This window comes from Vanellus vanellus (assembly GCF_965231255.1).
Source record: "Vanellus vanellus genome assembly, contig: HAP1_SCAFFOLD_139, whole genome shotgun sequence".
In the NCBI taxonomy this organism is placed as follows: Eukaryota; Metazoa; Chordata; class Aves; order Charadriiformes; family Charadriidae; genus Vanellus; species Vanellus vanellus.
In genome coordinates, this window is record NW_028127100.1 from 259,973 (window position 1) to 266,018 (window position 6,046).

Consider the following 6,046-nt stretch of genomic DNA (forward strand, 5'->3'; position numbering starts at 1 on the left):
TCCTCAAAACCACCGTTTTTAACCCTCGGTAGTCTCTGTACTAAAAAACGCAAACGTCCAGCCGCTACTCCCACAGCAAAAGTTCCAAAGCGGAAAAGTCATGCTGGTCCTCACTGCCTCCGGGAACCCCTTCAAATGCCCCACACCTTTTGGACCTCTCTTCTTTCCTGTGGACTCCATCCTCAAAACCACCGTTTTTAATTCCAGGCAGCCTCCGGAGCAAGAAACGCAAACGTCCAGCCGCTGCTCCCACAGCAAAGGTTCCAAGGCGGAAAAGTCATGCTGGTCCTCACTGCCTCCGGGAACCCCTTCAAATGCCCCACACCTTTTGGACCTCTCTGCTTTCCTGTGGAATCCATCCTCAAAACCACCGTTTTGCACTCTCGGCAGCCTCCGGAGCAAAAAACGCAAACGTCAGGCCGCTGCTCCCACAGCAAAGGCCCCAGCGGGGAAAAGTCATGCTGGTCCTCACTGCCTCCGGGAACCCCCTCAAATGCCCCACACCTTTTGGACCTCTCTGCTTTCCTGTGGACTCCATCCTCAAAACCAGCGCTTTTCACTCTCAGCAGCCCCCGGAGCAAAAAACGCAAACGCCCAGCCGCTGCTCCCACAGCAAAGGCCCCAGCGGGGAAAAGTCATGCTGGTCCTCACTGCCTCCGGGAACCCCTTCAAATGCCCCACACCTTTTGGACCTCTCTGCTTTCCTGTGGAATCCATCATCAAAAACACAGTTTTTAACCCTCGGCACACTCCGGAGCAAAAAACGCAAACGTCTAGCCGCTGCTCCCACAGCAAAGGCCCCAGCGGGGACAAGTCATGCTGGTCCTCACTGCCTCCGGGAACCCCTTCAAATGCCCCACACCTTTTGGAGCTCTCTGCTTTCCTGTGGACTCTAGCCTCAAAACCACAGTTTTTAACACACGGCAGCCTGTAAAGCAAAAAACGCAAACGTCCAGCCGCTGCTCCCACAGCAAAGGTCTCAGGGGGGAAAAGTCATGCTGGTCCTCACTGCCTCCGGGAACCCCTTCAAATGCCCCACACCTTTTGGACCTCTCTGCTTTCCTGTGGACTATAACCTCAAAACCGCCATTTTTCACTCTCCGCACACTCCGGAGCAAAAAACGCAAACGTCCAGCCGCTGCTCCCACAGCAAAGGTCTCAGGGGGGAAAAGTCATGCTGGTCCTCACTGCCTCCGGGAACCCCTTCAAATGCCCCACATCTTTTGGACCTCTCTGTTTTCCTGTGGACTCCATCCTCAAAACCACCGTTTTTCACTCTCGGCAGCCTCCGGAGCAAAAAACGCAAACGTCCAGCCGCTGCTCCCACAGCAAAGGCCCCAGCGGGGTAAAGTCATGCTGGTCCTCACTGCCTCCGGGAACCCCTTCAAACGCCCCACACCTTTTGGACCTCTCTGCTTTCCTGTGGAATCCATCCTCAAAACCACCGTTTTTCACGCTCGGCAGCCTCCGGAGCAAAAAACGCAAACGTCCAGCCGCTGCTCCCACAGCAAAGGCCCCAGCGGGGAAAAGTCATGCTGGTCCTCACTACCTCCGGGAACCCCTTCAAATGCCCCACACCTTTTGGACCTCTCTGCTTTCCTGTGGACTCTAACCTCAAAATCACTGTTTTTCACTCTCAGCAGCCTCCGGAGCAAAAAACGCAAAGGCCCAGCCCCTCCTCCCAATGCAAAGGTTCTAAGGAAGTAAAGTCATGCTGGTCCTCACTGCCTCCGGGAACCCCTTCAAATGCCCCACACCTTTTGGACCTCTCTGCTTTCCTGTGGACTCTAACCTCAAAATCACTGTTTTTCACTCTCCGCACCCTGCAGAGCAAAAAATGCAAACGTCCAGCCGCTGCTCCCACAGCAAAAGTTCGAAGGCGGAAAAGTCATGCTGGTCCTCACTGCCTCCGGGAACCCCTTCAAATGCCCCACACCTTTTGGACCTCTCTGCTTTCCTGTGGACTCCATCCTCAAAACCACCGCTTTGCACTCTCGGCAGCCTCCGGAGCAAAAAACGCAAACGCCCAGCCGCTGCTCCCAAAGCAAAGGTTCCAGGGGGCAAAAGTCATGCTGGTCCTCACTGCCTCCGGGAACCCCTTCATATGCCCCAAACATTTTGGACCGCTCTGCTTTCCTGTGTACTCTAACCTCAAAACCACTTTTTTTCACGAGTGGTAGCCTCCGGAGCAAAAAACGCAAACGTCCAGCCGCTGCTCCCACAGCAAAGGTTCAAGCGGAGAAAAGTCATGCTGGTCCTCACTGCCTCTGGGAACCCCTTCAAATGCCCCACACCTTTTGGACCTCTCTGCTTTCCTGTGGACTCCATCCTCAAAACCACCGTTTTTAACCCTCGGTAGTCTCTGTAGTAAAAAACGCAAACGTCCAGCCGCTGCTCCCACAGCAAAGGCCCCAGCGGGGAAAAGTCATGCTGGTCCTCACTGCCTCCGGGAACCCCTTCAAATGCCCCACACCTTTTGGACCTCTCTGTTTTCCTGTGGACTCCATCCTCAAAACCACCGTTTTTCACTCTCGGCAGCCTCCAGAACAAAAAACGCAAACGTCCAGCCGCTGCTCCCACAGCAAAGGCCCCAGCGGGGAAAAGTCATGCTGGTCCTCACTGCCTCCGGGAACCCCTTCAAATGCCCCACACCTTTTGGACCTCTCTGCTTTACTGTGGAATCCATTCTCAAAACCACCGTTTTTCACTCTCGGTAGTCTCTGTAGCAAAAAACGCAAACGTCCAGCCGTTGCTCCCTCAGCAAAGGTTCCAAGGCGGAAAAGTCATGCTGGTCCTCACTGCCTCTGGGAACCCCTTCAAATGCCCCACACCTTTTGGACCTCTCTGCTTTCCTGTGGACTCCATCCTCAAAACCACCGTTTTTCACTCTCGGCAGCCTCCAGAGCAAAAAACTCAAACATCCAGCTGCTGCTCCCACAGCAAAGGTCTCAGGGGGGAAAAGTCATGCTGGTCCTCACTGCCTCCGGGAACCCCTTCAAATGCCCCACACCTTTTGGACCTCTCTGCTTTCCTGTGGAATCCATCCTCAAAACCACCGTTTTTCACTCTCGGCAGCCATCGGAGCAAAAAACGCAAACGTCCAGCCGCTGCTCCCACAGCGAAGGCCCCAGCGGCTAAAAGTCATGCTGGTCCTCTCTGCCTCCGGGAACCCCTTCAAATGCCCCACACCTTTTGGACCTCTCTGCTTTCCTGTGGACTCCATCCTCAAAACCACTGTTTTTCACTCTCGGCAGCCTCCGGAGCAAAAAACGCAAACGTTCAGCCGCTGCTCCCACAGCAAAGGCCCCAGCGGGGAAAAGTCATGCTGGTCCTCACCGCCTCCGGAAACCCCTTCAAATGCCCCACACCTTTTGGACCTCTCTGCTTTCCTGTGGACTCCATCCTCAAAACCACCGTTTTTCACTCTCGGCATCCTCCGGAGCAAAAAACGCAAACGTCCAGCCGCTGCTCCCACAGCAAAGCCCCAGCGGGTAAAAGTCATGCTGGTCCTCACTGCCTCCAGGAACCCCTTCAAATGCCCCACACCTTTTGGACCTCTCTGCTTTCCTGTGGACTCTAACCTCAAAATCACTGTTTTTCACTCTCGGCAGCCTCCGGAGCAAAAAACGCAAACGTCCAGCCGCTGCTCCCACAGCAAAGGTACTACTGAAGTAAAGTCATGCTGGTCCTCACTGCCTCCGGGAACCCCTTCAAATGCCCCACACCTTTTGGACCTCTCTACTTTTCTGTGGAATCCATCCTCAAAACCACCGTTTTTCACTCTCGGTAGTCTCTATAGCATAAAACTCAAACGTCCATCCGCTGCTCCCACAGCAAAGGTCTCAGGGGGAAAAAGTCATGCTGGTCCTCACTGCCTCCGGGAACCCCTTCAAATGCCCCACACCTTTTGGATCTCTCTGCTTTCCTGTGGACTCCATCCTCAAAACCACCGTTATTAACCCTCGGTAGTCTCTATAGCAAAAAACGCAAATGTCCAGCCGCTGCTCCCACAGCAAAGGCCCCAGCGGGTAAAAGTCATGCTGGTCCTCACTGCTTCCGGGAACACCTTCAAATGCCCCACACCTTTTGGACCTCTCTGCTTTCCTGTGGACTCTAACCTCAAAATCACAGTTTTTCACTCTCGGCAGCCTCCGGAGCAAAAAACACAAACGTCCAGCCGCTGCTCCCACAGCAAAGGTCTCAGCGGGGAAAAGTCATGCTGGTCCTCACTGCCTCCGGGAACCCCGTCAAATGCCCCACACCTTTTGGACCTCTCTGTTTTCCTGTGGACTCCATCCTCAAAACCACTGTTTTTCACTCTCGGCAGCCTCCAGAGCAAAAAACGCAAACCTTCAGCCGCTGCTCCCACAGCAAAGGCCCCAGCGGGGAAAAGTCATGCTGGTCCTCACTGCCTCCAGGAACCCCTTCAAATGCCCCACACCTTTTGGACCTCTCTGCTTTCATGTGGACTCCATCCTCAAAACCACCGTTTTTCACTCTCGGCAGCCTCCGGAGCAAAAAACGCAAACCTTCAGCCGCTCCTCCCACAGCAAAGATCTCAGGGGGGAAAAGTCATGCTGGTCCTCACTGCCTCCAGGAACCCCTTCAAATGCCCCACACCTTTTGGACCTCTCTGTTTTCCTGTGGACTCCATCCTCAAAACCACCGTTTTTCACTCTCGGCAGCCTCCGGAGCAAAAAACGCAAACGTCCAGCCGCTGCTCCCACAGCAAAGGCCCCAGCGGGGAAAAGTCATGCTGGTCCTCACTGCCTCCGGGAACCCCTTCAAACGCCCCACACCTTTTGGACCTCTCTGCTTTCCTGTGGAGTCTAACCTCAAAACCACCGTTTTTCACTCTCGGCAGCCTCCGGAGCAAAAAACGCAAACGTCCAGCCGCTGCTCCCACAGCAAAGGCCCCAGTGGGGAAAAGTCATGCTGGTCCTCACTGCCTCCGGGAACCCCTTCAAATGCCCCACACCTTTTGGACCTCTCTGTTTTCCTGTGGACTCCATCCTCAAAACCACCGTTTTTCACTCTCGGCAGCCTCCGGAGCAAAAAACGCAAACGTCCAGCCGCTGCTCCCACAGCAAAGGTCTCAGGGGGGAAAAGTCATGCTGGTCCTCACTGCCTCCGGGAACCCCTTCAAATGCCCCACACCTTTTGGACCTCTCTGCTTTCCTGTGGACTATAACCTCAAAACTGCCATTTTTCACTCTCGGCACACTCCGGTGCAAAAAACGCAAACGTCCAGCCGCTGCTCCCACAGCAAAGGCCCCAGCGGGGAAAAGTCATGCTGGTCCTCACTGCCTCCGGGAACCCCTTCAAATGCCCCACACCTTTTGGACCTCTCTGTTTTCCTGTGGACTCCATCCTCAAAACCACCGTTTTTCACTCTCGGCAGCGTCCGGAGCAAAAAACGCAAACGTTCAGCCGCTGCTCCCACAGCAAAGGAGCCAAAGGGGAAAAGTCATGCTGGTCCTCACTGCCTCCGGGAACCCCTTCAAATGCCCCACACCTTTTGGACCTCTCTGCTTTCCTGTGGACTCCATCCTCAAAACCACCGTTTTTCACTCTCGGCAGCCTCCGGAGCAAAAAGCGCAAACGTCCAGCCGCTGCTCCCACAGCAAAGGCCCCAGCGGGGAAAAGTCATGCTGGTCCTCACTGCCTCCGGGAACCCCTTCAAATGCCCCACACCTTTTGGACCTCTCTGCTTTCCTGTGGACTCCATCCTCAAAATCACTGTGTTTCACTCTCAGCAGCCTCCGGAGCAAATAACGCAAACGTCCAGCCGCTGCTCCCACAGCAAAGGCCCCAGCGGGGAAAAGTCATGCTGGTCCTCACTGCCTCCAGGAACCCCTTCAAATGCCCCACACCTTTTGGACCTCTCTGCTTTCCTGTGGACTCCATCCTCAAAACCACCGTTTTTAACCCACGGCAGCCTCTAAAGCAAAAAACGCAAACGTCCAGCCGCTGCTCCCACAGCAAATGTCTCAAGGGGAAAAAGTCATGCTGGTCCTCACTGCCTCTTGGAACCCCTTCAAATGCC